At 44.4% G+C, this 14,346-nt stretch overlaps 1 protein-coding gene across 4 annotated transcripts in view; it reads left to right on the forward strand.

The window, feature by feature from the left end:
* The window catches only part of kcnab2a (potassium voltage-gated channel subfamily A regulatory beta subunit 2a), a 274,196-nt gene that overhangs the window by 20,839 nt on the left and 239,011 nt on the right, over nt 1–14,346 (forward strand). The window contains exon 1 of one of the 4 annotated variants that reach the window (XM_067970203.1): nt 8,409–8,551. The exons of the other annotated variants lie outside the window; for them this stretch is intronic. The gene's annotated coding sequence lies outside the window, so the exon portion shown is untranslated. Of the gene's footprint in view, nt 1–8,408; nt 8,552–14,346 lie in introns of those variants that run through there. 4 annotated transcript variants of the gene reach the window in all.

Here is a 14,346-nt window from a genome sequence, read left to right on the forward strand (position 1 = left end):
TCCGGCCTCCAATCTTCCACCCTCCATAAACTTCAGCTCATTCAAAACCCTGCTGCCCGTTTCCAAAGTCCCACTCACCCATGTACCCTGTGCTCGCTGACCTACATTGGCTACTGGTCCTCCAGTGTCTCCAATTTAAAATTTTAATCCTTGTGTTGGAATCGCTTCATGGCCTCACCCTATCCTTTCTGTAATCTCTTCCAGCCCACATCCTTCTGAGATCTCCTTTTCTCCAACTCTGGCCTCTGTGCATCTCCCACTCCATTCGCCCCACCATTGGCAACTGTGCCTTCAGCCGTCTAGGCAACTTGGGATGTTTTTCTACATTAAAGGCATTATATAAATGAAAGTTGTTGTCTCCTTTGCTGTTTTACCATGGCTGAAATGTCCAGCAAGAGACTTCTGAGTGATATCGAGCAATCTACTATCTGACCGCTTCAAACTAGTCATTGGGAGCTCGGATCCATAAATTCTATATCTTGTCTGGATATTGCACCTGATCTAACTCCTGCAATGACACCAGTGGTATTATACAGAATGTGGTCTAAGTTGATGATGAATGCGGGTGATTAGACACAAGCCTGGTCAGCCTCAGTACTGAATTCAAATCTTGTGTTTGAACTTTAGCTTTCACATCCTGATGGTGCTGTTTTACAGTGGCACTTGATTTACATTTGCACTATTTATTGGATGGAAGCTATTGCATGAGGTAGGATTGCACACTTGTTATGTAGTGGTTGATCAAGGAATTACAGCTGTTGGAAAAATACCATCATCACCATACCAAACCAGTCAGTTGACCAAGACAACTCTGGAGCAATTTGATAGTGAGGCTAATCCTAATTAATGAGCCGAGTTAATCTACACAGATGTTGTCAAGGTTGGGGCTTATTGCCTGTCAGAAGTATATTGGCTTTAACAACTGTGGGATTGTGCACCTTTATGAAAAAACTATGGTTATCACTTACGTTTTCTGTCGTTGCAGGCTTATCATTCTGTGTCCTGAAGCAGTGTAGTGTTATCAGGCATTTTGCAGCATATACCAGTGTAGGATTAATGTCTTTTTTAATGTAGTTTTTGCTTACTTCCTCGCCTCGTTGTTAACTGTTCTCAACATCTTGTTGCTCCTTTATAAAGCTTTACCTGGAAGCAGCAAGTGAATGGGTCAAGGACTCATCAGGGTATCCAATTCCATTGGTGATTGCTGTTTAATTGGCAGGCAGCATGTATACAGTGGAGAAAGATGAATGAAGTAACTTTTAATTTGAGGGAGGAGGTAGTCTGTCTCGAAGAGTTGTTGCAAAGTAGCGAGAATGAAAAAAAGCGTTTTTTAAATATAGTCAAAATAAATAAAAAGTATTCTAAGGTAATTGACAACATTGAAAGGAAGAGACATTTTTATAATACCTTTCATGATCTCAAGATGTCCCAAAGTACTTTACAACCAATAAGTACTTTTGATGTGTAGTCACTGTTGTAATGTAGGGAATCGCGGCAGCCAATTTGTGCACATCAAGGTCCCACAAACAGCAATGAGATAATGACCAGACCATCTGTTTTAGTGACGTTGGTTGAGGGATAAATATTGGCCAGGACTATTTTTCGAATAGTGGTATGGGATTTTTTACGTCCACAGAAGAGGACAGACAGGGCCTCAATTTAACATCTCATCCGAAAGATGGCACCTTCAACAGTGCAGCATGCCCTCAGTACTGCACTGAGCTGTCAGCCTGAATTATGAGCCAAAGCCCCTGGTGTGTGGCTTGAACCCGCAATTCTGTGACTCAGAGGTGAGTGCGCTACCACTGAGCCAAGGTTGACACCTAATTGAGAATGAAAGAATTGTATTGACATTTTTTTTAAACTAGCATTCACTTTAATAAATTAATGTGATGGGAAAGGCAAACTTCTTCACTATTTAGTTGCCAAATATACATTTATGGTCAATTCTCCAATCTATTCAATTTAAGCTAGATAAATTTGTTAGCAAAGGCTTCCCCAATGGTTGAAGGGGTAGGTGCACTTTGACATATGGTACTTTTTTTTAAAATTCGTTCACGGGATGTGGGCGTCGCTGGCGAGGCCAGCATTTATTGCCCATCCCTAATTGCCCTTGAGAAGGTGGTGGTGAGCCGCCTTCTTGAACCGCTGCAGTCCGTGTGGTGACGGTTCTCCCACAGTGCTGTTAGGAAGGGAGTTCCAGGATTTTGACCCAGCGACAATGAAGGAACGGCGATATATTTCCAAGTCGGGATGGTGTGTGACTTGGAGGGGAACGTGCAGGTGGTGTTGTTCCCATGTGCCTGCTGCTCTTGTCCTTCTAGGTGGTAGAGGTCGCGGGTTTGGGAGGTGCTGTCGGAGAAGCCTTGGCGAGTTGCTGCAGTGCATCCTGTGGATAGTGCACACTGCAGCCACGGTGCGCCGGTGGTGAAGGGAGTGAATGTTCAGGGTGGTGGATGGGGTGCCAATCAAGCGGGCTGCTTTATCTTGGATGGTGTCGAGCTTCTTGAGTGTTGTTGGAGCTGCACTCATCCAGGCAAGTGGGGAGTATTCCATCACACTCCTGACTTGTGCCTTGTAGATGGTGGAAAGGCTTTGGGGAGTCAGGAGGTGAGTCACTCGCCGCAGAATACCCAGCCTCTGACCTGCTCTTGTAGCCACAGTATTTATATGGCTGGTCCAGTTAAGTTTCTGGTCAATGGTGACCCCCAGGATGTTGATGGTGGGGGATTCGGCGATGGTAATGCCGTTGAATGTCAAGGGGAGGTGGTTAGACTCTCTCTTGTTGGAGATGGTCATTGCCTGGCACTTATCTGGCGCGAATGTTACTTGCCACTTGTGAGCCCAAGCCTGGATGTTGTCCAGGTCTTGCTGCATGCGGGCTCGGACTGCTTCATTATTTGAGGGGTTGCGAATGGAACTGAACACTGTGCAGTCATCAGCGAACATCCCCATTTCTGACCTTATGATGGAGGGAAGGTCATTGATGAAGCAGCTGAAGATGGTTGGGCCTAGGACACTGCCCTGAGGAACTCCTGCAGCAATGTCCTGGGGCTGAGATGATTGGCCTCCAACAACCACTACCATCTTCCTTTGTGCTAGGTATGACTCCAGCCACTGGAGAGTTTTCCCCCTGATTCCCATTGACTTCAATTTTACTAGGGCTCCTTGGTGCCACACTCGGTCAAATGCTGCCTTGATGTCAAGGGCAGTCACTCTCACCTCACCTCTGGAATTCAGCTCTTTTGTCCATGTTTGGACCAACGCTGTAATGAGGTCTGGAGCCGAGTGGTCCTGGCAGAACCCAAACTGAGCATCAGTGAGTAGGTTATTGGTGAGTAAGTGCCGCTTGATAGCACTGTCGACGACACCTTCCATCACTTTGCTGATGATTGAGAGTAGACTGATGGGGCGGTAGTTGGCCGGATTGGATTTGTCCTGCTTTTTGTGGACAGGACATACCTGGGCAATTTTCCACATTGTCGGGTAGATGCCAGTGTTGTAGCTGTACTGGAACAGCTTGGCTAGAGGCGCAGCTAGTTCTGGAGCACAAGTCTTCAGCACTACAGCTGGGATGTTGTCGGGGCCCATAGCCTTTGCTGTATCCAGTGCACTCAGCCGTTTCTTGATATCACGTGGAGTGAATCGAATTGGCTGAAGACTGGCTTCTGTGATGGTGGGGATATCGGGAGGAGGCCAAGATGGATCATCCACTCGGCACTTCTGGCTGAAGATGGTTGCAAACGCTTCAGCCTTGTCTTTTGCACTCACGTGCTGGACTCTGCCATCATTGAGGATGGGGATGTTTGCAGAGCCTCCTCCTCCCGTTAGTTGTTTAATTGTCCACCACCATTCACGACTGGATGTGGCAGGACTGCAGAGCTTTGATCTGATCCGTTGGTTGTGGATTCGCTTAGCTCTGTCGATAGCATGTTGCTTCCGCTGTTTAGCATGCATGTAGTCCTGAGTTGTAGCTTCACCAGGTTGGCACCTCATTTTTAGGTATGCCTGGTGCTGCTCCTGGCATGCTCTTCTACACTCCTCATTGAACCAGGGTTGATCCCCTGGCTTGTTGGTAATGGTAGAGTGAGGAATATGCCGGGCCATGAGGTTACAGATTGTGCTGGAATACAATTCTGCTGCTGCTAATGGCCCACAGCGCCTCATGGATGCCCAGTTTTGAGCTGCTAGATCCGTTCTGAATCTATCCCATTTAGCACGGTGGCAGTGCCACACAACACGTTGGATGGTGTCCTCAGTGCGAAGACGGGACTTCATCTCCACGAGGACTGTGCGGTGGTCACTCCTACCAATACTGTCATGGACAGATGCATTTGCGACAGGTAGATTGGTGAGGACGAGGTCAAGTAAGTTTTTCCCTCGTGTTGGTTCGCTCACCACCTGCCGCAGGCCCAGTCTAGCAGCTATGTCCTTCAGGATTCGGCCAGCTCGGTCAGTAGTGGTGCTGCCGAGCCACTCTTGGTGATGGACATTGAAGTCCCCCACCCAGAGTACATTTTGTGCTCAGTGCTTCCTCCAAGTGGTGCTCAACATGGAGGAGGACTGATTCATCAGCTGAGGGAGGACGGTAGGTGGTAATCAGCAGGAGGTTTCCTTGCCCATGTTTGACCTGATGCCATGAGATTTCATGGGGTCCAGAGTCAATGTTGAGGACTCTCAGGGCTACTCCCTCCTGACTGTATATCACTGTACCGCCACCTCTGGTGGGTCTGTCCTGCCAGTGGGACAGGACATACCCAGGGATGGTGATGGAAGAGTCTGGGACGTTGGCTGAAAGTTATGATTCTGTAAGTATGGCTAGGTCAGGCTGTTGCTTGACTAGACTGTGGGACAGCTGTCCCAATTTTGGCACAAGTCCCCAGATGTTAGTAAGGAGGACCTTGCAGGGTCGACTGGGCTTGGTGTTTTGCCGTTGTTGTGTCCGGTGCCTAGTGGTCCGATGCCGGGTGGTCCGTCCGGTTTTATTGTTATGACTTTTCGTAGCGAGATTTTACAACTGAGTGGCTTGCTAAGCCATTTCAGAGGGCAATTAAGAATCAACCACATTGCTGTGGGTCTGGAGTCACATATAGGCCAGACCAGGTAAGGACGGCAGGTTTCCTTCCCTAAAGGACATTAGTGAACCAGATGGGTTTTTTACGACAATCCGGTAGTTTCATGGCCATCATTACTGATACTAGTATTTTAATTCCAGATTTTTATTTAATTAATTGAATTTAAATTCGCCAGCTGCCGTGGCGGGATTTGAACTGATGACTCTGGATTTTAGTCCAGGCCTCTGGATTACTAGTCCAGTAACATAACCACTATGCTACCGTACCCTCATACTGAGACATACAGACCAGGAAGGCTCTAGATTTGATTCCGAATCCATGCAAACATAGCTGATTCAACTAGTAATGGTTAGTGCGCTCTAGTTAGCGTCAGTGTCTCCAGGCTGAAAAAGGACATAAAATCTGCCATGCTTCGTCCTCCTAATCACAGTGCACATACTCCTGTGAAGTACTTGTGTGTGGATGTTGGACAAGGGCAAGATAAGGATCAGCTGTGATATCCCACATGATCAAATAGCCGGACTGACAGTTACTGCTTCGGCTCACAAATAAATGTATTTGTTCATGGGATGCGGATGTCGCTGGCAAGGCCAGCATTTATTGCCCGTCCCTAATTGCCACGTGAAGGTGGTGGTGAGCCGCCTTCTTGAACCGCTGCAGTCCGTGTGGTGAAGGTTCTCCGAAAGTGCTGTTAGGTAGGGAGTTCCAGGATTTTGACCCAGCGACGATGAAGGAACGGTGATATATTTCCATGTCGAAATGGTGTGTGACTTGGAGGGGAACGTGCAGGTGGTGTTGTTCCCATGTGCCTGCTGCCCTTGTCCTTCTAGGTGGTAGAGGTCGTAAGGTTGGGAGGTGCTGTCGAAGAAGCCTTGGCGAGCTGCTGCAGTGCATCCTGTAGATGGTACACACTGCAGCCATGGTGTGCCGGTGGTGAAGGGTGTGAATGTTTAGGGTGGTGGATGGGGTGCCAATCAAGCAGTCTGCTTTGACCTGGATGGTGTTGAGCTTCTTGAGTGTTGTTGGAGCTGCACTCATCCAGGCAAGTGGAGAGTATTCCATCACACTCCTAACTTGTGCCTTGTAGATGGTGGAAAGGCTTTGGGGAGTCAGGAGGTGAGTCACTCGCCGCAGAATACCCAGCCTCTGACCTGCTCTTGTAGCCACAGTATTTATATGGCTGGTCCAGTTAAGTTTCTGGTCAATGGTGACCCCCAGGATGTTGATGGTGGGGGATTCGGTGATGGTAATGCCGTTGAATGTCAAGGGGAGGTGGTTAGACACTCTCTTGTTGGAGATGGTCATTGCCTGGCACTTGTCTGGTGCGAATGTTAATTGCCACTTATGAGCCCAAGCCTGGATGTTGTCCAGGTCTTGCTGCATGCGAGCACAGATTGCTTCATTATCTGAGTGGTTGTAAATGGAACTGAACACTGTGCAATCATCACCGAACATCCCCATTTCTGACCATGTGATGGATGGAAGGTCACTGATGAAGCAGCTGAAGATGGTTGGGCCTAGGATACTGCCCTGAGGAACTCCTGCAGCATTGTAATGGGGCTGAGGTGATTGGCCTCCTACAACCAGTACCATCTTCCTTTGTGCTAGGTGTGACTCCAGCCACTGGAGAGTTTTCCCCCTGATTCCCATTGACTTCAATTTTACTAGGGCTCCTTGGTGCCACACTCGGTCAAATGCTGCCTTGATGTCAAGGGCAGTCACTCTCACCTCACCTGTGGAATTCAGCTCTTTTGTCCATGTTTGGACCAAGGCTGTAATGAGGTCTGGAGCCGAGTGTTCCTGGCGGAACCCAAACTGAGCATCAGTGAGTAGGTTATTGGTGAGTAAGTGCCGCTTGATAGCACTGTCGATGACACCTTACATCACTTTGCTAATGATTGAGAGTAGACTGATGGGGCAATAATTGGCCGGATTGGATTTGTCCTGCTTTTTGTGGACAGGACATACCTGGGCAATTTTCCACATTGTCAGGTAGATGCCAGTGTTGCAGCTGTACTGGAGCAGTTTGGCTAGAGGCGCGGCTGGTTCTGGAGCACAAATCTTCAGCACCACAGCCGGGATGTTGTCGGGGCCCATAGCCTTTGTTGTATCCAGTGCACTCAGCCATTTCTTGATATCAGGTGGAGTGAATTGAATTTGTTGAAGACTGGCTTCTGTGATGGTGGGGATATCGGGAGGAGGCCGAGATGGATCATCCACTCGGCACTTTTGGCTGAAGATGGTTGCAAATGCTTCAGCCTTGTCTTTTGCACTCATAGATAAAGAATGACCCATTGGAGAAGGTACCTGAGGGGTGGTTGATCATGAAATTGTACGGTAATATGAGTCTGCCTTCAGGTGAGGGAGTGAGTATTAGAAAAAGAAATGTTGATGAAATGTTATAAATCACTGTTACTCTTTAACAAAGTAAAAGATTCTGCTGTAGTTTCTTTAAATGTAATGGCATAGCTAGCCTTTGAATTATATTGACTTCTTTCATTTGGGGAAGTAATACCACTCCCTTTTGAGAGTGGTCCGGAGGCCACCACAGAATGCTAAGATACATTTTTAAAAGTGATTCCACGTATTGAATTCTTGATCTCTAGGCTCTTAGAACGTGTTAAATGGAGGAAATATGCTTTCCCATAAGGAAGAAAGGAAAATTGAAGGATGAGGTAGCTGCTTATTACTTTTGAACACCTTCAAGAGATCAAAATGACATCAACAAGGGCCTGAGTCGACTGCCTGCCTTCCCCCCCCTTTGCAGTGAAACTGTACATGTTGCATAGAGACCTAAAATGGTACGAGAGGGGCATAACTTTTCAAAAATAGGAGGGAAAATTGGTATCAACTCACATATAGAGTTATACACCAGATGTTACAATAACACTCCTGAACATCAAACAGCTCAGCAAAATGCTCTGCATTGCAAAAGAGGTTTCTGAATGATTCAGCTTGCTTGTTGCATAATGTTGCAGCACACACTATTGACCTTAGCTGCGAAGCAAACAATGATTTAGGTAACGGTTTCACTGCAAATTTAAAAAAAATTCTTCTCGAGCTGTTATGAGAGAGTTTTTTTTATATGAACTATGTTGTAAAGGCAGTTGCTGGGCATTTTTCTTTTACTGGCCCCTTTTCATATGTGCACAAGTTTTGTTTCTAAACCAGAACCTTGAGTTTATACCAGGATGTGGATATTTGGCTCCTGTATGTATATTCTGAGTAATGCACACAAACTAATGCAGCTTCCCTTAGGGTAGAAATCAGTTTTGGCCTGTTTTCGGGCCTGAAATGATCGGTGCATGCCCAGTCGTGCTAGAAACCAGAAGCTCGCCGAAAGTTGGGCCTCAGGTGTCATCTTAATCGGGTTGATCTGCTTGTGCTTGTCGCTCACCGGTCGCCACGGAACTATTTGGGCTAGCTGCCTCAGGGTTTTTCTGGAAAGAAAATGGGGCCAGTGTGTTGAAGTGAAGGTGAGTGAAAAGGAAAGTTTATCTCATTCATTTTGATTGAAAGGGAAATATTAGGGTCAGTTGTATTATTTTGTTGGAGAACCTAATGGACCATAATTTGCTGTCAAAATAATGGTGAGGCTAATTGTGCTCGCCATTATTTATGCGCAAATGCTACAGCAACTTCAGGAGAGGGGCGGATGCGCGGTTAAACGTGGAAATCCAAAAGTTGCTGTCCGAGATGCGCTGCTCCGCTGTTAGCTTTGCAAAAATGGCACCTAGCCATCTGCGTTGCCATTGAAATGCATTAAACAGCGTGAAGTTCCTGCATTTGCACTGTAGACGCGAACTAAAGCGCCACAGAAAGTCGAGTCGTCTTCATTTCAGTCCAAGTACCCTTTTAACGATGTGATGTGTTAATTACTGCCCATCAACCTCTCTGGCATTGAAATTAACTATTACAAGTGTGGAGTCTCATTCCATCAGCTTTTAATTGTTGGAGATTTTAAAAATGTAAAATTTAAAATTATTTCTTTAACTTTTCCTTTGTCTTTTTTTCTCTCTCTCTTAATCCAATCTTTCTTTCCCTCTCTTTATTTCTCTTTCTGCACCTGATTTGATATTGAATTCACTCATTTTGACTTGCACTTCCTTCTCTGTCCTTTTGCTGTTTATTTCACAATCCTTCAATCTGGTTAAGGAGATACGCAATTGCTTGTTCTGTTTACTCAGATCCCAGATGCCCTGTTTCCCTCGCTGCGATGTTATGGCCCCGCCCTTTCAGCAACTTGCCATGCAAAAAGTTTAAAACCTAAACGTGCAAGGGCAAGTTTAACTAACACCAGATGCCATTAGATGCCCTGCCACAGTAAATTATGGCCCATTGTGTTTCTCTGAATCTCTGATCGATCTTACTCTCTACTGGGCCGACGAGTGTGATTGCCTGTTCGTTGGTTTTGGCGAGATTTTCGGAATTAACGTACTGCCCGTGAATATGTTAAATCGTTTTCTGATGTGTACAGAATATGTAGTAGGATCTGGTTTATATGTGTTAGATTGGGATGGGGGAATAAAAGGAATATGTAACAAGGCTTAATTCTGTTATGCCAGGACTGACTGCATGAGGCAAAATTAGGACTTGTGAAATCATTTTTATTTTGATGCCTTCCAAAAGAAAAATTAAATTTGCTATGGTTTCAAAGAGTTATTTTCTGAATGTTAGCAAGAAAAATAAGATGAACAGCTTACTTTTACGGGAAGGAAAGTCTTGGGCAATATTTTTTGTTAACAGTGCTTCCCTTTTTACAGAAGAAAATATAGATTCTAGAAAATTTTGATTGACTTTTGTTTAAAATAGAATGTCAATTTTTTACTGGCATGAAGGCCCTCAAGTTGATTTTCTTTCCATGCTACATCATTCTGGTAATGTCATTGCCAAGGGAGAATCCTGGAGCGGCTTCCTTGTAAACAGTGAGGGCTGCAACTTGAAACCAGCCTGGGAATCGCTCTCAAGCTGCTCGACTTTAGGAAATCACACAACAGGCAGAGGAATCTGTTTTCCTACCCTGCAGCATAGTTTCCAAGATCCGATGACTCTCTGGGCAGTTTGAAGTCACCCAATATCTAAATTTTAAGCCAGAATTCTGTAAATGGATGTTTGCAGAAAACTACATTTACAGCAAATGTGTAAAAACTTTAGGAATCATTTGTGGGAGGGGTTTTAATTACTCAATCATTTAACAGGAATCTCCATAGGAAGGTTTTATTACCTCAGTAATTAGCTGCAGTTTCAGCTGTTTCTGCTTTAAATTTTTAAGCTAAAATGCTAAAGAACAGGTATTTTAAAACATACAAATACATCAACTGTTGAGAATGGATGCAACATTATGACTTTTTGCAGCATTTTTAAGGACAGTTTTACACAATACAGAAGAGTCATAATGCCGGTCACTTTTCCAAAATTCAGCACAGCTGAGATACAGATAGGAGGGCTTGAGGCAGTCAGGCTGTTAATAGTTATGTTTTTGGGTTGCCACTTTTTTCTTACTACTGATGAAGCAGGAGGGCAAAACTGAGAGTCTGTAGAACTGCTTTCAAAAGCAGCGTAGTAATATAAATAAGACCCAACCAACTAGAGATGGCAATGATTTGGTTTCTTTTATCTTGTATGGAAATAAGGAGATTCCTGTACTTGCGAGCCTTTTTAGCTTGATTACCCAAGAACATAAGAACTAGGAGCAGGACTGGGCCATGTGGCCCCTTGAGCCTGCTCTGCCAGTCAGTAAGATCATGGCTGATCATCTACTTCAACTCCACTTTCCCACCCTATCCCCATATCCCTTGATTCCCTTAGTGTCCAAATATCCATCGATCTCAGCCTTGAATATACTCAACGACTGAGCATCCACAGCTCTCTGGGGTAGATAATTCCAAAGATTCACAACCCTCCTTGGGGGCCTTGAAACTATTTGGTTTTAATTGTTTAACTGTTTTAATTAAAAACCATTGTGAATTGATCATAAATAGCTTATGATAAATATAATTAAATAGCTGTGAATTTTGATGTTTGAAAGTTTACTTTTATGGGGTATTTTGGGGTACATTTCTCCACTTCACCTTGTCATTTTTAACCCTTTCTTTTGGTCACTTGGCCTGACAACTGTTCAGCTGTGAGTGCACTACCTTCTCCAAAGCCACTGTCAAAGTGGAAAATCTTTATAATTAGCACTACAGGACATGTTTGGCAACATGTTTGGTCGGGCAAAGAGTGATAAAATTGCAATTTAGGGAGTATCTCTTCATATTTAATATTTATTGAATTTCTTTGGATAAATACATATTCTGCTGTACTGCCAATGATACAAAGAAATCTGTAGCAAATTTTATGGTTAAATAATTGTAGAACTTCAGGGCAACAGGACTGATTCCAAATGTAAAGGGAATGAGTTGTGAGGAAGAAGCTTAAGCTTTGTAGTTTAGAAAGAAAGCAGTTAAGGTGGGGGAGGGGGGGACCTCATCAAAGTATATGTGAAATATTAAGTAGTATAGAAAAGGTAATCCCAGATTATTACTTCAAAGTAAACCAGGAAAATAGGACCAAAGGACATAAATGATTGAAAGGTAAATTTAGAACAGGTATCAGGGATAAAAGTGGTAAACGTCTGAATAATCTACCATCCAAGTTGACAGAGTTTACAATACATTAGATGCCATGATGAAAGAGTTCATCTACTACAGCTAGGCTACTGAAATCACAGCCTACATCTGGACCATGGGATATTAAAATCCAGACAGTGTGAGATTTGGTGCCGTTAACTTGGTCAGGCTGGAAGTGCAAAACTGGAGTGGAGTATAGCACAGGTCATCATACGGTAGGATAAACTAGTGCTTCAGATTTGTCTGAAAATAGTATGACAGGGTACAGCAGCATGGTCTGGTTGCATGCAGATGTGTGCTTGGGTTTAGCAAGGGAAGAAAAAAAAACAGTAAAAAATAGGCTGGAGCCAGGACCAAGAGTGGATGAGTAAAGAACAGCAAGGGATTACAGCAAGTGGAGCTGGAGTTTAAACATAGGAACAGGGGTAGGCCATTCAATCCCTCAAGCTTGTTAGAATCATAGAAAGGTTACAGCACGGAAGGAGGCCACTCGGCCCGTCGAGTCTGCGCCAGCTCTATGCAAGAGCAATTCAGTTAGTCCCACTCCCCCGCCCTATCCCTGTAGCCTTGAAAATTTTTTCCTTTCAAGTACTTATCCAGTTTCCTTTTGAAGGTCATGAATGAATCTGTCCCCACCACCCTCTCGGGTAGTGCATTCCAGATCCTAACCACTTGCTGTGTAAAAAAGTTTTTCCTCATGTCTCCTTTGGTTCTTTTGCCATTCGCGTTAAATCTATGTCCTCTGGTTCTTGACCCTTCCGCCAATGGGAACAGTTTCTCTCTATCTACTCTGTCTAGACCCTTCATGATTTTGAATACCTCTATCAAATCTCTTCGCAACCGCCTCTGTTCCAAGGAGAACAACCCCAGTTTCTCCAGTCTATCCACGTAACTAAAGCCTCACATCCCTGGGATCATTCTGCTAAATCTCTTCTGCACTCTCTCTAAGGCCTTCACATCTTTCCTAAAGTGCGGTGCCCAAAACTGGTCACAATACTCAATAGACAATACTGTGGCCGAACTAGTGTTTTATAAAGGTTCATCATAACTTCCATACTTTTTACTCTATGCCTCTATTTATAAAGCCCAGAATCCCGTATGCTTTTTTAACTGCTTTCTCAACCTGCCCTGCCACCTTCAACAATTTGTGCACATATACCCCCAGATCTCTCTGTTCCTGCACTCCTTTTAGAGTTGTGCCCTCTAGTATATTTTGCCTGCCATGCGTACGCCCATGCCACCAGCCTATCTATAAACCTCTTGAAGTCTATCACTATCCTCCTCACTACCCTTCCAAGTTTTGTCATCTGCAAATTTTGAAATTGTGCCCTGTACACCCAAGTCCAAGTCATTAATATATATCAAGAAAGGCAGTGGTCCCAGCACCGACCCCTGGGGAACACCAGTCCTCCCTCCAGTCAGAAAAACAACCGTTCACCACTACTCTGTTTCCTGTCCCTTAGCCAATTCTGTATCCATGTTGCTACTGCCCCCTTTATTCCATGGGCCGCAATCTTGGTGATAAGCCTACCATGCGGCACTTTATCAAACGCCTTTTGAAAGTCCACATACACCACACCAACTGCATTGCCCTCATCTACCCTCTCTGTTACCTCATCAAAAAACGTTATCAGGTTAGTTAAACACGATCTGCCTTTAACAAATCCGTGCTGGTTTTCCCTAATCAATCCACACTCGTCCAAGTGACTGTTGATTCTGCCCCGGATTATCGTTTCTAACGAATGTTCCATTATTCAATTAGATCACGGCTGATCTGTACCTCAACTCCGTTTACCTGCCTCTGCTCCATGTCCCTTTAACACTGTTACCTAACACAAATCTATCAATCTTGGTCTTCAAAATTTCAATTGACCCAGCATCCGCAGTCTTTTGGGGGAATGAGTTCTAGATTTCCACTATCGTGTGTGAAAAAGTGCTTCCTGATTTCACTCCTAAATGACCAAATTCTAATAACAAGATTGTGCTTTCTTGTTCTCGATTCCTTCACCAGAGGAAATAGTTTCTCTGTATCTACCCTATCTAATCCATTTATCATTTTAAACACCTCAATTAGATCACCCCTCGACCGTCTAAACTCAAGTGAATACAGTTCAAGTTTATGCAACCTGCTGTCATAATTTAACCCTTTAAGCCTACGTATCATACTGGTGAACCTGCACTGTACCCCTTCCAAGGATAATATATCTTTCCTGAGGCTCTGTGCTGAAAACTGAACACAGTACTCCAGATGGGGTCTGACCAAGGCTCTAAGACTGCAACATCACTTCCTCAGTGTTGTATTCCAACTCCTTTGAGATAAAGACCAACATCCCATTAATCATTTTTAAAAATTAATATTTGTACCTGTGCACTAGCTTTTAGTGATTTGTGTACATGGACAACCAAATCCTTTTGCTCTTTGACTATGAAAATATTCCGATTTGTCCTTTCTTGGATCCAAAGTGGATAACCTCTCACATCCCAACATTGAACTCCATCTGCTATAGTTTTGCCCACTCACTTAGTCCGTCTATGTCCCTTTGTAACTTCCTGCTCCCATCCACACAACTTACTGTGCCTCCTAACTTAGTGTCATCTGCAAACTTGGATAAAGAACGCTCTATTCTTTCATCCAAGTCATTTATATAAATGGTGAAAAG

Source organism: Heptranchias perlo, chromosome 32, assembly GCF_035084215.1.
Source record: "Heptranchias perlo isolate sHepPer1 chromosome 32, sHepPer1.hap1, whole genome shotgun sequence".
In the NCBI taxonomy this organism is placed as follows: Eukaryota; Metazoa; Chordata; class Chondrichthyes; order Hexanchiformes; family Hexanchidae; genus Heptranchias; species Heptranchias perlo.